At 48.1% G+C, this 20,877-nt stretch overlaps 1 protein-coding gene across 1 annotated transcript in view; it reads left to right on the top strand.

The window, feature by feature from the left end:
• Positions 1 to 14,572: 14,572 nt before the first annotated feature.
• Positions 14,573 to 20,877, top strand: part of Scnn1b (sodium channel epithelial 1 subunit beta) — a 63,651-nt gene continuing 57,346 nt past the window's right edge. Inside the window, exon 1 of the mRNA XM_041666915.1 lies at positions 14,573 to 14,663. The gene's annotated coding sequence lies outside the window, so the exon portion shown is untranslated. The remainder of the gene's footprint in view (positions 14,664 to 20,877) is intronic.

Genomic DNA, 20,877 nt, shown 5'->3' with positions numbered 1-20,877 from the left:
ACTGGTGAGGTAGGCCCTTAGGAGGCAGTAAGAGAAGTGGGGAAAATGTCAAGACAATGACTCTGGTGGTTTCAACAAGTCAACGACCTGGGAAAAGGGAGAAAATAGAGAGAAAGCTGAGACTCAAAGAGAACCAGTTTATGAACTCTGGATCCTGGTTGGACTCAACTGTGAACAAGATGCTTTGGCAGGCTGAAGAGCTTGCCACCAAGTCTGACATCCTAACTTCAATCCTCAGGACCCATAGGGTGGAAGGGGAGGACCTGTCCCTGAGAGCCACTTTCAGACCTGTACGAGTATGACCATATGCAACCAACCAAGCAGTCAATCAACCAACAAGTCCTTAAGACATTCTAGGGGGCCGGGCAGTGGTGGCACACACCTTTAATCCCAGCATTCGGGAGGCAGAGGCAGGCGGATCTCTGTGAGTTCGAGGTCAGCCTGGTCTACAAGAGCTAGTTCCGGGACAGGCACCAAAGCTACAGAGAAACCCTGTCTCGAAAAACCAAAAAAAAAAAAAGACATTCTAGGGGCTGTTGGAGAAATGTGAATATGGAGGGGTTAGAAATCAATAAAGACTTGGGGTTCTGCATAGCTAGGGGTCACAGTGATAGAGTGAGTTAAGGACGTGTCTTTAGGGAAGGCACGTACTGTTAACTACAGACACAAGAGAAATAACTGAGGTAAAACAAAAGTAGATGAAGCCAAAATAGCAAAATGTGCCAGTGGTTACAGAGGAGAAAAGGGCACTGTGATGGTTAACCCCCACTGAATACCTGGAATCACCCAGGAGATGCCCCTCTGTCTGTGAGCCTGAGGGTGTTTTCAGAGAGATTTAACTGAGGCGGAATACCCACTGTGAATGTGGGCAGCTCCATCTCACGGGCAGGGCTCTCACGGTGAATAAAAAGGGAAAAGGAGAAAGCAAGTTGAGCACCAGTGCTCATCCCCCTCTCCCGATTTTGGATGCGATGCGATGTGACCAGCCACCTCATGTTCCTGCCGCAGTGCCTCCCTCACCATGAGATACAATATCCTCAAGCCAAGAAGTGAAATAAATGCTTTCTTCTCTTTAAGTTGCTTTTGCCAGATCATAGAAACAAGAAAGATAGGGGTGCTAAGAACATCCATACCAGCAACACGACTCACTCTGCTTTGCTGTATCTTTGAAATTATCCGCAAGAAATTATAAAGTAGTATAGACAAACAAGCATTTGCCTATTGTAAGAATATTTAACTGATCCCTGCCATGTTCCTGGCACTGAGCTGAGTCTCGGGCTGTAACAGCTGAAGGTGGAGCTGGACAAATGATTTAGTCATTAAAGTGATTAGCATGCAAGAATGAGGAGTTTGATCCTCAGTACCCGTTTAAAGGCCAGGCATGAGAGAGTGAGGGATATCGGAACACTCAGTCCTAAATGGAATGTCTTCATCAAACCTCTCCCCTCAAGGCTCAGGTATCTATGTGGACAAGGCGGCGAAAGATTGTAAAACTCACACTGTGGGGTGAAAATGGACATGGGCTCCCACTCCTAACCAAGAAGCTGTCTGCAATTGATACCCACTAGGGAAGGGAAAATCCATTTCTCTAATAGAGCGTCACAGGGTTTATCAACCATGCTCCACAGCAGGCCTTCCTAGGAGGAACTGACCAACACAAAATGAACTCCATGGTCTTTTGATTTGATTTTGTTTTATTTGACCCTTTTTCTTTTTATCTTTTGGTCTTTTGTTCATTTTGATTGTCGTTTTTGTGGAGATAACGTGAGTGTGTGTTTCTTGGGGGTTTTGTTTGTTTTTGAAAAACAGAGAGAGAAAAGGCAGGGCAGTGAGGAGGATCTTGGAGGAATTGAAGAGAACAGGCTGAAAACATATTATTTTAGTGGGGAATGGTGATGCTCCACCTTTAATCCTAGCACTTGGAGGCAGAGGCAAAAAGATCTTCATGGGTTTGAGGCCAGCCTGATCTACATACTGAGTTTCAGGCCAGCCAGGGCTGCATAGTGAGAACCTGACTAAAATCTCTCTCTGTTTCTCTCTCTCTCTCTCTCTCTCTCTCTCTCTCTCTCTCTGTTTCTCTCTCTCTGTTTCTCTCTCTCTCTCTGCTTCTCTCTCTCTCTGTTTCTCTCTCTCTCTGTTTCTCTCTCTCTGTTTCTCTCTCTCTCTCTCTCTCTCTGCTTCTCTCTCTCTCTCTGTTTCTCTCTCTCTGTTTCTCTCTCTCTCTCTCTGTTTCTCTGTGTTTCTCTCTCTCTCTGTGTTTCTCTCTCTCTCTCTCTCTCTCTCTCTCTCTCTCTCTCTCTCTCTGTGTGTGTGTGTGTGTGTGTGTGTGTGTGTGTGTGTGTGTGTTATGAAAACGTTTTACACAAACATCAAAAAAATGCTAGGGGAAACAAGCCAGGCATGGGTTTGGAGAGATAGCTCAGCAGTTGCTCCCAGCTCAGTTCCCGGTATCCACATTAGTCAGCTCACAATCACCTACAACTCAAGCTCCAAGGAATCCAATGCCCACTTCTGCTTCCTCAGGCACTCGGGACCACACCCATAAATAGAAAATAAGTCTTTTTTTAAAGCCAGCCTGTGTCTGTAACCCTAGCACTTAAGGGAAGGAGACAGGAGGATCCCCAGAGCTTCCTGGCCAGTCAGTTTAGTCAACCAGTGAGGGCTGGTTTCAGGAGGAGAGCCGGTCTCGTGAAACAAGATGGAGGTTGATAAAAGAGGAAGCCAGATGTCAACCTCTAGTTCCAGACACATGCTCACATGCCTGCACCACATGGGAACACACATGCTCATACATTGCCCCACATGTATATACATACACCCTCACACACATCCACATGTATCCCCCAGAAAAGGAAAGGAAATGGGGAGAGAGGAAGGGAGGGAGAACAGGCAGAATTTCGTTTTGCTGTTTGCATTCCCATGATGTCACCTAGCATGTCCCTCTGTCCCTACACTTTAGTTCAGTTACATCTAGACACCTCATCAGATTCAGGTAGATATTTTGCTTGGGGGTTTTGTTTGGGTTGTGGTCTTCCTTCTGCCACGGACACTCAGATGATGCGAGGCAGCGTCCAGGAGATCGCCTTTTCTGCTCCATCTTCAGAGCACAATGTTAAAGACACAGGATCGTCACCTAGGTCCATCAAGCTACTGCAAGCTGCACAGGACTGAGATTTGAGATTGTCTTCTTATATTAGCTGGGCTATGTCTATGAAAGAAAGCTTCCCCAAAGCAGTGGTACTTTTTCCCTGATTGCCATAGTACTTCCGCAAATCAGGCTTCCCGAGGTCCTGACCAGGGGTTGATGGTGGTGGTCAATCTTCAATTAAAGAGTGATTAAACTTAGGGTCTCAGTTTCTCTGCTTGATGCCTGGAAACCACTGTCTCTTATTGGCCATGTGAGCCTCCCAACTTGGCAACTTGTTCCATCAAAGCCAGAGAAGGACCAGAGCCAACCACAAAAACAGCCTGCCTGAGGAGAGGGGACACACAGGGCTGTTAATAGTGGGGGGCAGAATCCCTGGCAGCCTCCTGAGGGTCTGCCCTACACTCAGGTGCCTCCAAAGATGATTAATAAGACTTGTTTGGTGAGAGTTTTGGTTGGGTTTTTTTTTTGTTGTTGTTGTTGTTTTGATTTTTCGAGACAGGGTTTCTCTGTAGCTTTTTGGTTCCTGTCCTGGAACTAGCTCTTGTAGACCAGGCTGGCCTCTAACTCACAGAGATCCGCCTCTCCCGAGTTCTGGGATTAAAGGCGTGCGCCACCACCGCCCGGCTTGGTGAGAGTTTTGACATTATTTCTTAGGACAATAAAAATTGTCCTTCAGATCATCATGATGAAGTTGTTCCTGCAGTTCCGTGGGTGACTACAGGCCAAAGAGCAAGGTTAAAACCAAGCCAAACTGTACAGTCATCATTCCACCCCTGTCATTTCAGCATGACCCAGTCCTCGCTAATGAAGGACTGAACCTGCCTGGAAGACAAGAGACAACTCACTTGACTGCCCCCCCCCATCTCCATTTCCTCCCCTGTGGAATTAGAAGGCTCACATCTAGCTCACTCGGCTATGCAGCCGCACACAGAGCGCACTCAGAATGCCTAGATTAGAGGCTGGTGCAGCAACTGCTCGGTCCTCTGTTGCTACAAGCAGTCAAAGCTACTCTTACGCTGTTGAAACTGTGGCAATGGCGCCTCTGTGACTCTGGTCTAAAGCCACATGGCTGTGGATTTTGTTGGGACTGCCTGGCTCAGCATGGAGCTGAGACCTCACCCCACAAGAAATTTTCTCTCTTGCAGCAGCCCAAGCAAAACTGGTGATTTCAGACCACATAGACATGAAGCAGCTTCCAAAGGGAATCGAACTCTTTAGGGAACATGGTTCTAAACCAAATCAAGTCTTCTTAGTCTTTTAAAAATCATGAGTACTGAGCCAGCAAGATGCTCTCTGCGGGTAAACGGTGCTTGCTGCCAAAACCTAAGGACCTGATTCCAATCCTCTGGACCCACACCATAGGAAAGAGCTGCTACTTGCAAATTATCCTCTGTCTTCCACGGGAGCACAATGGCACAAGTGTACTCACACATAAACACACGCAATTGTAACCGAAAAGTTAAACCATAAGGACTGTTCACTAGGAGCTTTAGATTTTTAATTACATAAGAGGTATCTAAAATACACTTTACACGAAGCTTCACAGCTAACAATGAAATCCTCCATCAAGCCACATGTCCATGGCAGCAGTCTCTCTTTCACAAAGTAACTCCTGTTTGAGTCAAAAATGTGTTTTGATAAAGTTTTGTCTCTGTTTTTATATAATTGTGTATATATAATACATTAAAATGCAATCTATTGGTTTAAAAGGAGTTTTGTTGTTTTTTCTTTTCTTTTTTTTTCTTTTTAATTTTTTATTGATGGGTTCTCTCTCTCTGTGTGTGTCTCTCTCTGTGTGTGTTATGTACATGTGTGTGAGGGCATGTATTCATGGCTCATGTGTTTATGAATGTGCCTGTGAAGGTCCGAGGAGGACACTGTGTGTCTTTCTCTATTGCTATCTACCTTGTGTTTTGATATAGGGTGGTTCACTGAAACTGAATCTCATCATTTCAGCCTGGCTGCCCAGTGATCCCCCGGATATGCCTGTCTCCACCTTCACCCAGCCTAGCTGTCCAGTGAGCCCCCAAATCTGCCTGTCTCCACCTTCATCCAGCCTGGCTGCCCAGTGAGCCCCCAGATCTGCCTGTCTCCACCTTTACCCCGAGGCTGAGGTTATAGGCACACACAGACATCCCCAGTTTTCATGTAGGTGTTGGGGAAGGACTGACAAATCACAGCCTAGAATAGGAACAACCCAACCCCGCTGACACAGGAGTGGGAAAACGAGTGTGGTGTGTCCGCAGAGCTGAAGGCTGCCCAGCCTTTAGAAAGAAGGAAGTTCTAAGATGCACATTTGTAACCTCAGCACCAGGGAGGCTGAAGCAGGAACATTGTGGGTTCAAGGCCAGTCTGGTGACAAGTAAGACTTGGAAGAGGCAAAAGAAGAAGGAGAAGGAGGAGAAGGAGAGGAAGAAGAAGAGGAGGAGGAGGAGAAGGAGGAGGAGGAGGAGGAGGAGAAGGAGAAGGAGAAGGAGAAGAAGAAGAAGAAGAAGAAGAAGAAGAAGAAGAAGAGGAGTAAAAGGGGAAGTCTGGTGTGAGGCCTTGTGCTGATGGAAGCAGTCAGACTGAAAGCTAGCACTCACTTCCGTGAGGTGGCTGAATACCCATTCCTCAGAAAGCCAGATGGTAGGGTGGTGGCTGCCAGGGCTTGTTGGGAGAGGACCATGGGGAGCTGCTGATCAGCTGACATCTCGGTTTGGGAAGATGCGAAGGTCCTGGAGATACCTGGGGGTGACAACTGACTACATAAATGTCTCTAATGACACTGAACTATTCCAGCAAAGCAGATAAAATGGTACAGCCATTTCCAGTCAGTTTACATGACCTCAAATCCTCTACGTGCCCCCACCTCACTCCTGTCACCAAATGCTGGGCCTTGTCCCCAGGCTCTATCAGCTCCCGTTATCTCATGAGAACTTCCCTCTTCGCCCTTTCTTCCATTCCTCTGGCCCTCTCCAAACACTCTAGTCCCCTTGCTGCTGCTCAAGCTCACCAAGCATAGCCCCACCTCAGCAAGTGAGACCACTTGCTGGTCTCAGCCTGAGCCATTCTGCTCCCAGAGGTCTGCAGGGTCTCTTCCCTCCATCAGCACCTTTCCCCAAGGTCTCCTTTGAATTAAAAATTTGTCGTGGGATTCCCCTCTGTGTGCTGTGAATATCATTGGTTAATAAAAGAACTGCTTTGGGCCTGTAGTAGAGCTATAAGGGAACAGAGCTGGGCAGGGAAAACTAAACAGAATGCTGGGAGAAAGGAGGCAGAGTCAGAGAGAAGCCATGTACCCCAGCCAGAGAAGGACACCAGAACTTTATTCAGTAAGCCACAGCCTCATGTTGATACACAGATTGCTAGAAATGGGTTAAATTAGGAAATAAAAGCTAGCCAATAAGAAGCTAGAGCTAATGGGTCAAGTCGTGATTTAATCAACACAGTTTCTGTATGATTGTTTCGGGGCTAAGTGGCTGGGAACCAACAAGCGGCCTCCTGAAACAGTTCCCTCTCTCACCATCTCTTTTGGCCTGTACTCATTTTTCTCCTTATCAGTTTCTACTTTCTGGAAGATTCTTTATTTTACATAATTGTGTACGCCTAACGGGAACTCAACAACATTCTCCGTATCAATCATCACAGAGTCACTTGGCTTTTCCAACACAGCTAAACTGTGACTCCGTCTCCTTTTATTCCCCACACAGGGTTCATTCGTTGGAAAAAGCACAGAACCAGGCAAGCAAGATGGCTCAGCTACAAAAGGCGCCTGCTACCAACTCTGACAGTCTCAGAGTCCAGATTGCTCGAGGCAGAAAGAGAGAGAAAGTTCCTACATGTTAACTTCTAACCTCCTAACAAGTGCTGTGGCTCATGTGGGCCATAAATAAATAAATAAATAGATAAATAAATAAAAAAATAAATAAATAAATAAATAGTAAAAAGAAAACCATATCATTCCTTTTGCTTCAGTCCCTCTTCGCCCCCCCCATGCCACGCCCCCTCACCGAAGAGGGCCACTGTCCCACAGCCTTTTCAAGGTCTCCAAGGAGCAGCCTGGTCTTTGTCAAGGTTCCCAGATGCAACCGAAAACTTCCAGAGTGATAGAGCTGTCTGTTCTCAGAGAGCCCTCTTTCCCAGGCTAAGAAGGCCTGGGAGTCCCGCCAGGGAGCAGAGAGAAAGGGGAAGCTATGTGCTCAGTGGCCAGGTAAACGCTAACGCCAGTCTGGCTATGCCCTGTGTGATCTTGGGGCTTCTGGTTGCACTTCTGGGAACCAGGGGTATGGGAGGACTGTCACACTTGGCAGGGACTGGAGGCCTTTGAGGCCATTGCTAAGAAAAAGGAAAAAAATCAGCTGGAGAAGGCTGAACACTCAAACGCCCCCAGGGTACTGACGAGAGATTATCCTAGGTTAAGAGGGCACTGCCTCCGCTCAGGCCGAGGCTTTGAATCGTATTTCCTGATTTAACGGCGGTTCTAAAACAACAAGGACGACAGGTGACCTGACAAAATGTCTGAAACCTGGACCTCTTCCAACCCCACAGTCTTCGCTTCAGGCCTGCAGGCAGTGTCCCCACGCAGCACCAAACTCTCGGACTTCAATTCTGTTCCGGGGACTTTGCCCTTGTGTGGGGGCAGCCCTTGACACTTCCGGGTTCGTTTCTTCAACTGCAACCAGAACCAAAATATAACGCGATCTCAGAAGATTCTTTGGATAAAGGAGACTTTAGCACACAGCACTGCACTTCAACGATTTTGGGAAGAGGACATAAACAGAGGGCCTAGGAAATGTTGGGGGATAAGTGGGAGATAATAAAGGGATATGTGTATAGCATCTGCTGGTGTGGTACGGTCAGAGGAGGGGAATTGAAGATTGCCATGGCACTGCCTACGGGCCAGTCCTTAATCTTTAGTCTGAGATTGCAGAGCCAGAGAGCCTTGCTGGGGCCTCCAGCCCTGCAGGTGGCGCTGCATCTCTGGGAGTCCCTTCTCCAAAATCAGGGCTTGCAATTCCATACTCTGGCCTTCACCGAGACCACTGTAGCTGTAGATTATCTTAGTTTGGGGGCAAACATTCAGGTCTGTCACGATGCTATAAATATGTGTCTCAAAAAAAAAAAATCTTAGCTGTCCCTCTGACTTCCCTCTTATGTAGCTGGGGTAGGAGGGGAATCATAATTGGGAATGTTTTAATTGCAAGCCAATAGAAACTCCAGCGTAGCCCAGCACAAAGGAAATATATAGCCCCGTGGGTTTGGAATGTCCGGATGGCAGGCTAATTTGTGGTATGGCTGTGGATGGGTCCAACGATAACACTCTGACTGTGCGTCTTTCCGGGTAGGATCCCTGTGTTTTCTGGGGTTTTGTTTTGAGATGCTGGCCTCGAACCCCTGGCCTTATGCTTGCTAGACAAATGTTCTAGCCACACCCAGACGCCAGCAATTATTCTTAAATAATGTCTATTTATTTATTTGGGGTGAGGCACACATGTCAAAACATGTGTGGGGAGGTCCCTTCAGTTCTCTCTTCCGTCACATGGGTCCCAGGGATTGAGCTTAGATCATCTGGCTCAGTAGCGAGTGCCTTTACCTGCTAAATCATCCTGTGGGCCCTGCACCTATTCTTACACAGTGTCTTCAACACCCTAGCCAAGGAGACTCCCTGATAGCTCAAGGGGGGAAAGATCTTGGTATAGAATGTCACTAACCTGAGTTCTGCCTCCTCTACTAGGGGATACAAGGAGTTGATTGCAAGACCTCCACAGATCATCCCTGCAGGGGAGTGACAAATGGAAGCAGTGTTTCCAAATTCGAAACACAGATCAGAACAGAGGGATGCGGAATGCCCAGATCTAAATTGGGTGCCGTTACCTGAAGCTAAACAAGTGGATGCTTAGTGACACCTCCTCCCCACAGAAGAAATATTTACCTCGTTTCCTATGCAAAACATTCTTTGCATTGTGTTGGTTGAGGGAACCAGGGCTTCAGCATGGAGCAATGCATTGCTAACCAGGGCTGGCCTAGTTAATCTTGGATCCCCTTTCCTATTGCCACCATCTCCTTGTATTATGCTATTTTTTTTTTAAACCAGACAGTTACCTTTCTACAATAGCATTAAATGTTCCATTGAACTTCTATTGGCAGAAATCCATGCCCCAGGACCTGTCATGAATCCATCCAAAAATGAAGTCACGCCATAATTCAGCCCACATACATTCCTCTAGAGGGAAAAAAGATATTCTAAACAAACAAAAACTGGCCAATAGAAGCATAGACATACAGACGTGGCCACAATCTATGTGGGTGTTCTCTGTCCTCGGAGCAACATCTCTATCAAATAAAGAAAAAATGGAGGGAAGCAGGTTTGCCTAGGCTGCCTTTGAGAACACAGCCCTCTTTGTTCACCGTGGTTAAATCACAGGCTTAAAATTGATCAGGCTTGCTGGTCACTGGAGAAGAGGAGGTAAGAGGATCAGTAGTTCAAAGGCAGCCTCGATGCTAATGGTTTTGAGGTCAGCCTGGGCTGCAAGAGACCCTGTCTCAAAAAAAAAAAAAAAAAAAAGCGATACCAGCAACAACAAATGTCAGTCTAGGTGACTAGGGAGAGGGCCAAGTCAGCAAAATGGCCATCATGGGAGCGTGAAGACTTGAGTTTGGGTCCCCAGCATCTATGTAAGATGCACGCGTGACAGTCTGCATCCATAGCTCCAGCACTGGGGATTTGGACACAGGTGGGTGTCCTCGCCTGCTTTCTGGTAGTTAACACCATAATAAGAACTGACTTGGAGAACCAAAGGGTTTATTACACCTTACAAGTTAGGGTCCATCATGGCAGGAAGCCAGACAGGAGCTCCAGTACAACCTGGATGCAGGAATGGAAACAGAGAACAATGTTTATTGTCTTGCTCTCCAGGATCACATTCCGCCTGTTTCCTTATCCTACCCAAACCCCCTGCTTAGGGATGCACTGCCTACAGTGGATGGGCCCTCTCAGATGGATGACAAAACAAGAAAATGCCTCCTGTGGTTGAAAGAAAATGGCTCCCATAAGCTTAGAGGGAGTGGCACTATTAGGAGGTGTGGCCTTGCTGGAGTAGGTGTGGTCTTGTTGGAGGAAGTGTATCACTTAGGGCCAGCTTTGAGGTCTCATGAAGCTCAAGCCAGGCTTAGTGGCTCAGTCTCTTCCTACTGCCTGTGGATCAAGATGTTGAACTCTCAGATCCTTCTCAAAAACCATGTCTGCCTGCATGTCACCATGCTTCCCACCATAAAGGACTAAACCTCTAAACTGTAGCCACCCTCAAATGTTTTCTTTTATAAAAGTTAACATGGCCAAGGCGTGTCTTCACAGCAATAAAACTCAAACTAAGACACCTCCATAGGCTTGCCTACAGGCCAATTGGATCATGGCATTTTCTCAATTGAGGTTCCCACTTCCTCAAATGACCCTAGCTTGCATCAGATCAACAATCAATCTATCTTAGCATAGATAGATAGATAGATAGATAGATAGATAGATAGATAGCACCACAGTTCCTGTAGCCAGCATGTCCAATCAGTAGACTCCCGGGTTCAGTGAGAGACCTGTTTCAAAAACTAGGGTGAAGACTGATAGAAGACACCGCATGTCCATCTCTGGCTTCCATACACATGTGTACACATGTGCACCTGCATGATCATACACAGACACACACACAAACATCAACCTGCCATCAGGCAATCTGGAGTTCTTTGACACCTCCAAACTCCAATCTCCCCTCATTAGAAACCATATCACAGAAGGAAATGTCAGTTGGACAAAGATGATCCCAGCAGCCCAGGCCCACAGAGAGTCAGTTCTGTTAATATCTACAGTCCAGCCAAGGGGAAAGTCCTCTCCATTAACACACATTGGGTTGACCCATCTGAATCAGCCATGTCTTCAGGCAGATAATTGCTAACTATTGATCATTTTCACCCGAAGAGGCTAGAACAGCAGTTTTTGAAGACCCTTTCAAAAGGAATAAAAAGTCCAAATTCACTTTCATAGCAATACCAGGACATTGTCTTTTCCACCAAGCTAATGGTTATATTCAACGTGCAAAAGCAGAGCTGGCAAATGGTTCAGTCAGTGAAAGTGCTTGACAAGAGTTTGATACCCAGGACCCTCATGGTGGAAGGAAAGAATAGGTCCTGCAAGTTGTCCCCTGACCTCTATGTGTGCATGCTTGCATATACACTCAATGCATACACACACAAAATAAATCAATGAAAGAATACATAAATGTACAAATGCATAAATACAATTTTAAATCCAAGTGCAAAAGCAATGGTAAGGGTCCTTATCTGTTTTCTGTCACTATTACACAAGTCTAGACCAGGCTCAAGGAGATGCAACTGGCCTACTTGCTGGCAGAGTCCCAAGGTGATCCAAGACGTCACAGCAAAGAAAGGGGCAGCCTCTTTGTGTCTAGATATTCAGGTTGGTTTTCTTGCTTTTGAGACAGGATCTCACTTTTGCCCAGGCAGACCTCAAACTCATGCTCTTTTTTCCTCAATTCCTGGATGTCAGGATTACAGGTCCACACCACCAAGACCAGCCCTTTCTCCTCATAAAGCCATCAGCACTCAATCATGGGCCTCCACCCTGATGACTTAGAGCTAATCACCTCCCAAAGGCCCCACCTCTAAATGCCATGGTTGGGTTAAGATGTTGGAGCAGCATCCTGTCCACACCTCACAATGAGGCTTCATATCCAGTGTCAGTTTCAGATAGGGACAGGCCATCTTTTGGGGGAAGACGTGTGGGTTGAGACAGGTTTCACTCTGTCTTGGCTGTCCTGAAACTAATTCTGTAGACCAAGCCGGCCTGGAACTCACAGAGTTTGGCCTCCGGAGTGCTAGGATTAAAGGCATGTGCCACCATGTCCATGAGGACAGGGCATCTTTACAGCATGCCAAAGGGTGATATTATTTGAAACTGGGATTCCTTCATTGCCTTCCACTGGAAGAACATGGGGCAGCAGACAGGATGCAGAAAGCACACAGGATGGTCCAGGGGCCTATTAGGAAGCCAGGCATCAAGGAGATACAAAGAAGTGTTAACAGCGCCCTCCTAAAAGTTTTCATCCCAGAGAGATAGGTTTTGTCAAAGCATTTTACTTACATTGGGGAATAAGGGATTTGTGTCTGTGTGGTGACTTTGGAAATATTTTATTTTATTCTGTTGGGGAGAAAGGGTGTGTGTATGTGTGTGTCTATGTGTGTGTGTCTCTGGGTGTGTGTGTGTGTGTGTGTGTGTGTGCGTGTGTGTGTGTATACAGGAACAAGCCACAGTGTGCTTGACTGGGCATGCATGTCTGGAAAACAGAGGTAGACTTCAGGTGTATATTTAATGTAACTCCCCCCATTATTCACCACCTTCTTTTTTGAGACAGAGTCTCTCGCTGAATCGGGGACTTGCTGTTTCAGTTGGCCTGGCTAGCCACGGAGCCCCCAGGATCCACCTGTGCTGAGATTACAGGCACATGCCACCATACCGCTGACAGGAGTGCTGGGGATCTGAACTCAGCTCCTCCTGATTGCACAGCAAGCGCTTCACCCCCAGAGCCACGCCACCGTTGTTGCTTGCTTGCTTGTTTTCACAAGGTCTCACTGTAGCCCAAGTGGGCCTCATCCTCACCATGTAGCCCAGACTAACCTCAGACTCGGGGTCTCTCTGCCTCTCCTTCCAAGTGATAAGATTGAAGGAGTGTGACGGCAGCCCCGCTGTGTGTTCCTTTCTCATCTAGAAAGCAGCAGTAGCTTAGTTCTGCTTGGTTTGTTGTCAATACAAGCTCGGGTCTTCCAGGAAGAGGGAACCTCAGTTGAGAAAATGTCTCCATCAGATTGGCCCGTAGGCAGTCTGTGAGCATCCTTGAGTAATAATTGATGTGAGAGGGCCCAGCCCACTGTGGGAGCTACTACCCCACGGGCAGGTGGTTCTGGGTTGTATAAGAAAGCAGGCTGAGCCAGCCTTGGAACACAAGTCAGTAAACATTGTTCCACCATGGTCTCTTCTCTGCTTCAGTTCTTGCTTCCAGATTCCTGCCCTGAAATCCTACCTTGGCTTCCTTTGCAATGAACTGGAATGTGTAAAATGAAATAAACGTTTCGTTGCCCAAGTTGGATTTAGTCATGGTGTTTATCATAGCAATAGAAAGCAAACTAAGGCCAGGCAGTGGATGGATGCACTGTCTTTTAATCCCAGTACTCGGGAGGCAGAGGCAGGCAGAGCTCTGTGAGTTCGAGGCCAGCCTGGTCTACAAGAGCTAGTTCCAGGACAGGTTCCAAAGCTATAGAGAAACCCTGTCTCAAAAAAAATGGAAAAAGAAAAAGAAAGAAAGCAAACTAAGACATCCATGTAAATAAAAAGTCTGGGGTCTTAATAGTTTTTAGAAGTATAATAAATGCTTGTAATGCAAGAGCTCCTGTATCAGGAGCAGCCATGGAAAGATACCCTGGAAATGAAACATTATGGTTACTGGAGCGAAAGGAGTTGAACAGACACAAGGGTGACTTTGACCTGGGGGGAGGAGGCCTAGTGAAGGGAAGGCACTGAGGAGTTCCAGAGGCCAGGCGAGTGTCCTTACTCTGCTCTCTGTTGTAAATGCCACAGTGCTGGGGAAGTCTAAAAGAAAAGTTTGTTTTGGCTTCCAGCTCTAGACCAAGGTCACCAGGCCCTGCTCCTGGTGATGCCCTCCTTGTTGGCAGAGTCCCAGAGCAGTGCTATAAGTTGGGTGCTCCTGGTCGCGTCTTAAAATGCCACCTCTTTTCCTCTCCAAATGGAAGTTCAACTTCTACTTGGAAGGAGCAAACCATGTTTCAGCCCCTAGCACGGGAGCAACAGGGATTCCTTGAGGCTACACCACAAGTGTGGTGGGTGGGCTCCCTGGGACCAAGCCAGCAGCGATCCAGACCTCTAGATGGCCCCTCCTTATCTACTGCAGAGGTGGAAGTTATATCCCAAGACCAGTAAGGTGCAGGTCTCTGGAAAGACCAAGAACGGGAGCTTTCCTGAAGCCCCCAATTTGTGCCAGAATATCTCAGCACCATTAGAATAAAGCTACAGCAAGTGACTTGTCATGGTGCCTGTGATGTGCTCCAGCGAGGTGGAGTAGGACAGGATGGAGAGTTTGTGTGATGGTTACAGAATGGCGACACACGGAGGAAGGGATTTCTGCACGTGGGTAGGGTATGGAGTCCCCGGGGTGTGTAGAGAATGGGACTAAAAGGTGAGAAGTGTCCTTGGGGGACTACAGAGGATGCGAGCCTGCAGCCTGTGAAGTGGGACCAGGAGGCTAGGGAGCTTGGCGCTGCAACTAGCCAGGCTAACTCACCTAGGCAGGCAGGCTCCACCCGCGGGCGCGGGCGCTCCCGGTCGGTCCCCGCCCTCTGCACTCGTTCCCTCCGCCTACAGCGCCCAGGCTCTACAGGTGACCCAGCGCCACAGCCACTCCGACGCCACCACCTTAGCTGCCATCACCGCAGACTCGAGCCCCAGCCTAAGCAGGTATGACAGCGACCCTCGCGCGCGCTCGCACCTGGGCAGTGACCTCAGTCCGGCCCCTGACAACTGCGAGAGTCTCGGCCACCCAGCCTCAGTTTCCCACGGGAGGGCGTTGGGGTGTCTGGCAGCCACCAAACTCGCCACTGAGGAGAGAGTGGGACTGGACCCGCTGGGGACGCGGGGAGAACAGGGGGAAGATTCGCTCAGCGAATCGGGGAGAGACCCAGAGAGGGTCACACTCGTGTCGCAGCTGGAGGGAAGGGCTGTGGTCAAGTCCTCACGCGGAATGGGCGGGGCGAGCTGTAGTTCAAGAGGTGACAACAGCAAAACTAGAGCGCATCCCAGGTCGCCAAGCAAACCCTTCAGGAGGGCTCGCCCAAGGATGGGGGGCGGGGAGCGCACTCCTGCAAGGATCCCAGAGACAAGGTGCTGCTTGCACATCTGAGTCCAGGCATCTGACCCTAGAGCTGATTGTGGTCTCCTCTGCCAGGCCAGCCAACTCTGGGGCACACCGATGTAAGAGGTAGTACTGGGGAAGAACCCAGATCCAGGTCCCAACCTACCCTGTCACCATTCCGGGATTTTGAGCAAAAGTTAGTGTCTAGAGAATGTCACATGGTCTAGATGTGCTGAACACAGGACATGAGGGACAGAGAACAGACCATAGAGAAGGAAACTGAGGCAGAAAGTTTAGAGAAGAAGCTGCCGTTTTTCCCACTCACAAAAAATCTCCATCAGCGAGGGTCTTGGAGCACTTCAGTCTGGTGTGATCCCTGGGTGAGAGTCTGGAGAGTTCCGTGATGAAATATCTTGCAGCAAGCCAGTACAAGGGGTTGTCCTCCTTCCTCTCAAACTTATTCCAAGTCCTGCTCTCCCTGCTCCCTAAAGATAATCACCTTCTACAAACGGAGTATTTCTTCTCGACCTTTCTCAACACCTATACTGTAGTCATATATACAAGCCCATAGGAAATATGTACAATAGGAAAATGGTGGGCAGATATGTAAAGTTAATTGTATAATCCATCCCCACCATTGGGCAATGGTGACTTACATTCAACATTCTCGAATCATCTATGTTACTGTGTAGACATGGAGCTAACGCAAACTACTATTTGGGGGTCAAGTTCGAATTCTTGTTCTTTGTTCCCAATTTCACAGGGTATAAATTTGGGGGACAAGGTCTCTTTTCTTTTTGCATACACAGAAGTCCTGTATGCATACATACATGTACAGACAGCCGTGTGACTACAAGCACACACCAACATAAGACAGACTCCAAAGCACACAGACATATGGACAGGCGAGCCCATCTTTATGCTAGCTATCCATGGTCAAGGACAAATTTTCCTCTGCCTGCGGCCACTGCCTGTCTGTGCCCAGTGGACAGAGATGACACCAAAGACCCCATTGAGGGGCTCTCTAGAACGGCCACCTCTGTCATTCTCACTCTCCAATAGGAGACAGAGCGATTAAGAACTGAGAGCCAGGGACTCAGCAGTTGGCAGTGTTTGCTGCTCTTCCAGAAGAGCCAAGTTTAGTTTCCAGCCCCCAAGTCGAGCAGCTCACAACCACCTGGAAGTAGCTTCAGGGGATCTGCCACCCTCTTCCTGCCCCTGAGAATACTCACACTCGGGGCACAAACACAGGGAGACACATAAATGTAAGAACATGGGTTCTTAAGCCGAGTGCCCAGTCACCTGGTCATGAGCCCCACACTTTCTGGGTGTTAGATCATGTCCTTCTTCAAAGGTATGATAGGACGATCAAAAGTTTGCTGGAGTTGGCACGGTGGTACATGCTGGTATTCCTAGTACTTAAGAGGCACAGATGAAGCAGGGCGGTGGTGGCGCACGCCTTTAATCCCAGCACTCGGGAGGCAGAGGCAGGCAGATCTCTGTGAGTTCGAGGGCCAGCCTGGTCTACAGAGCTAGTTCCAGGACAGGCTCCAAAGCTACAGAGAAACCCTGTCTTGAAAAACAAACAAACAAATAAATAAAAATAGCAAACAAACAAAAAAAAAAGAGATACAGATGAACTGCAGGCTCGAGACCAGCGTTGGCTGCATAGCATGCTAATGCTAAGGTAGCCAGAGTTGATAGCAAGATATGGTCTCCAAAAGACCTAAATAAATAAACAGCAAACAGTTTGTTGGAACGTTTGGTAACCGCCAGGCTATCAAAATGCTAAAAGCAGAGATACTTCAGTCTCAATTGCAGCTTTGCTTTTCTCAGGTCGGGCGAGTGCACCACTGTTTTCACATCTGTCAAATGGGCTTAAGGGTAATAGCTTCTGCAAACTGTTGAGTGTTCAGTAGGATGATGCAAGTAAAATTCAGAATGTCTTCTTCTGGCCAGGGGAGATCCTTAGATGGTGCTGTGGTATAGGCAATGTCGAGCTACCACCGGGGACCTCTTCCACACCTCAAGGGCAACCAGAGGCCTGAGCACTGGATAGGAGTCAAGGGAACCATCTGTAACTCCAGTTCCGGGTGATTCCATGCCCACTTCTGGTCTCTGTGAACACCAAGCATGCATCTGCTGCACACATGCGGGCAGACATCCACACACATAAAATCAAAAGAATAAATCTTTTATTTAAAAAAAAAGCTTTTAAAAAGAAAGCCTTTGGGCAGCCTTTGTGAGGCTCTGTGTTTTGTGTGTGTGTGTGTGTGTGTGTGTGTGTGCACCTGTTCACATGCTCCTGTGAGATAATGCATGCCTATATGTTTGTACATAGAGCCAGAGAGTCATATCTGCTGTCTTCATCCAGCCTGTCCACTTTTCTTACTGAGGCGGGGTCTCTCTGGCTAGCCTACATAGTGAGCTTGCCCCGGGATTCTGCCCTTACCCTGACCACACCCTCAATTATGTAGGCTGTGGGGTTGTAGCCTCTGGTCTCAAACTTGCCCCTTAAGTACTTTATCCACCGAGCCATCTCCCCAGCCCCATGCGCTCCTTTTAAAGGTGTAGGTTAGCTGTTCTGGAGCCATGGCTGGGCTCTATTAAGAGCATGTATCTCTCTGGCAGAGGGCCTGACTTTGGTTGTCAGCACCATGTCAGGTGGCCCACGCCACTCGTAACTCCATCCCCAGGGGACCTGACACCTCTGGTCTCCCTGGGCACCAGTGTTCACATGCCCTTACCCACACACAGACACATACACACATAATTTTAAAAAGCAAATCTTCAAAGGTGTAGGTTAGCCCTGAGATTTTAAGCAGTGAGAGCTGGTCAGTTTCCCTTTAGACCGGATGGGAACCTCCAAGATCCCACCGTCCCCTGGAGGAGGCTACCCCTTAGTCTCTAAGAATAGCACACTGCAGAGCGAGAACAGGACTCGAAAGCCACTTCTGTCTCCCGGGTGATTTAGATAAACTGTGTCATTTCAGCTCTCTAATTTGGCTCTTTCCTGACTGTTTCCTTGTGGGGAAAGCAGAACTGGTGCACAGTGGCTGCCTTGAAGGGTTGTTTCGGGTATTAAGTAAGTCAATACACTTAAACCACTCCGTTACTGCCTGGATTACAGTAAATACGGCCTCAGCATTCTGATAACGGCAGTGTTAACTGGCCAGACCTGGTGACAGCGTTTCAAGGAAGGGCACAAAGAAGGAAATCTCTGGGGTAGGTTTTGAAGGAAGTTCTTCCGGGGACAGAGAGAGAAAGGAAATACATACAGAGGAAGCAGCCTTAGGCAGCAGTGGCGCGCACCTTGAATCCCAGCACTCAGAAAGCAGAGGCAGGAGGATCTCTGTGAGTCTGAGGCCAGCCTGGTCTAGTTAGCCAGCTCCAGGCCAGCTTTTCTTCACGGATGCTGGGGATGTGAACTCGGATCCCCATGTTTGTGCAGGAAGCATTTAGTCCGCTGAGCCGCCTCTCCAGGCCCATGTGTTGGGTTTGAAATGAGAATTTGATTTTTTAAAGCAGAGGCTGTGATGGTAAAAGAGTAGACACTGTGTGAGCCCATATATAGGAGGAGGCCCTCAAGGAGAGGGCTGGGGAGGGAGGGGGCTGTGCTTCATGGTGCAGACTCCCCTGTGTTAGTGGGGGTGAAAGACTCTGGAAATGAACAGCAGTGTAAGCCGCACGATGACAGAAGTGTGCCTGGGCACACTAAACTGTGCCTTTGAAAACGGTTTGTGGTTTATAATTTGAAAAAAGAGAGAACGAGAGCGAGCTAGAAATTCACTTAGGGAACTGGGTATATGTAGCTCCATGGTAAAACACTTGCCTAGCATGTGCAAGATCCTAGGTTTGATCCTCAGCGCGCACGCACACACACACAAACACACACACACACACACACACGGCAACAACAAAATAGGAGCTTCACCTTCAGCTGTCCTGGGTCCCAGCCTTGCTTGGTCCTGACGCTTCTCAACGCTGTGGACCCAGCTGAGTGACTCTTTCTCCACGCTTCATTTTCCCACCTGCAGAATGGGGCGGGCAAATTGCTGGCCGCATAGACCCTGTATTAAGTCATTTTGTGCGTACACATGGTTCTGCTGTCTGAAGCCATCACAGGTCAGGCTCAGGGGAGCAGGGTGACTGAAACCAGCAGCTGGAATCAGATCCTAAGACCTCAGGTTTAAGTTCTGCACAGGGATGAGAGCCCAATGGATCCCTAGAGCCTATATGAAAAAGATGGGCATGGTGGCACACACTTGTAATCCAGTCCTGGGGAGGTGGAGACAGAACAGTCCCTGAAGCTCACTGGCCTGTGTGTCAGCCTAGTTAGCAAGTCCCAGCCCCGGCTAGAAACCCCATCTCAAAACAACAAAGTGGTCCACTCCTAAGGAATGCCACCCGAAGTTGACTCTGGCATAGACACACACACACACAAACACACACACACACAGTGGGGGGAGGGGTCAAGTCTGTATTTTCTATTATCATTGACTTTGAACAAATTAGAAATTATGATTTTATAATGCAAAGTACAAAGTGTCAAGCCAGATAAACTCTTGTCAGCTGGGAAGAAACACAAGATGCTGGGATCCTCGGCCTTGGCTTGTTATCAGACAGATCACAGAGACTCAAATCCGGCCCTGCCAATTTAGGGACGGTGAGACCCAGGCTAATCCCATAACCCCTTTGTGCCTCGGGTTTCTTATCATAAACTGGAAATAAAGATTCTGCCCACAAGACGGACACTTTGAGGGTTAAAGGGCAAAGCACTTACCACAGTGCTTGGCTCCCAGTAAGTCCTGAGTACATGGATGTTAGGTAACTAGTTTTGAAATGAAACGAAAGCCTTAGAAGTTGTGTTTTGAGAGACGTTATTGTTTGTTTTCATCTGTTACAGTTATATATTTATTTTGTCAGTGCGTGGAGGTGTGAACATGCCACCGTAAGTGTACGGAGGTCAGAGGACAAGTTGTGAATCCCTGTGTGAATCCTAGGGATAGAACTCAGGGCTTGGCAGCAAGCCCCTTACCCACTGAGCCGTCTTGCAGGCCCCTGTTTGTTTGAGTTGTGAAGTAGGCTCTATGTTATTCAGGTCAGCCTGAGCACTGGGTTTAGAGGTGAAAGCTACCTCAAAGAGGTTATTTATTTATTTTGACTCTAACGATTCTTATCCGAGCCATGACTCTGAGTTTTACAGAAGGTCATTTGTGACCAGACAGTGTGACGGATCCTGGAGGCTCTGAAAGGTTCCTAACTTCCCAAGGCCACACAGTAAAAACAACCCCGGGCTCAACTTTCTTCCTCCCTTGCCCCAGCACCCCCGGACTGAGGGAGTCTTAGGAGAGTGGCAGCAGATTTGGAAACACTTCCCTTCCCTGCTGTCCTTGGGGTGCAGTCCTCAGGGACAAAGTCAGGAAAACATACTGGTTTCTCTCTGTGTGGGGGGAGGGCGCTCATTCACAGTTGAAGGCTGTGGCCTCTCTGGAACTGCTGATCAGGCTCCTCTTAGCACTTCCGGCAGAGATGGATGCTCTGCCAACAAGATCCCATTGCTTGAAATTGCTGGCATTCCTAGACTAGTGAGTGTGTTTACACATATTTGTGTGTGTGTGTGTGTGTGTGTGTGTTGTTTCTTCCCCCCTTTTGAAGCCTGGTGACAACACACAGGTTGGAATCACCTCTGCCCTCTGCTCATACCACAGTGAAAAGCGGTTGGTCTTGGCCTTGGTGGATTGTTAGAGAAAAAAAAACTGGGGTCTGAGGCTGTGAATTTAAGGGCAGCCTTTGAAGGACTGCCTACAGATTAGGGGG

The sequence above is a fragment of the Microtus oregoni genome, unplaced genomic scaffold (assembly GCF_018167655.1).
Source record: "Microtus oregoni isolate MIOR12 unplaced genomic scaffold, Mior012 000016F_ref0000370, whole genome shotgun sequence".
In the NCBI taxonomy this organism is placed as follows: domain Eukaryota; kingdom Metazoa; phylum Chordata; class Mammalia; order Rodentia; family Cricetidae; genus Microtus; species Microtus oregoni.
This window is presented reverse-complemented; position numbering and strand designations above follow the sequence as displayed.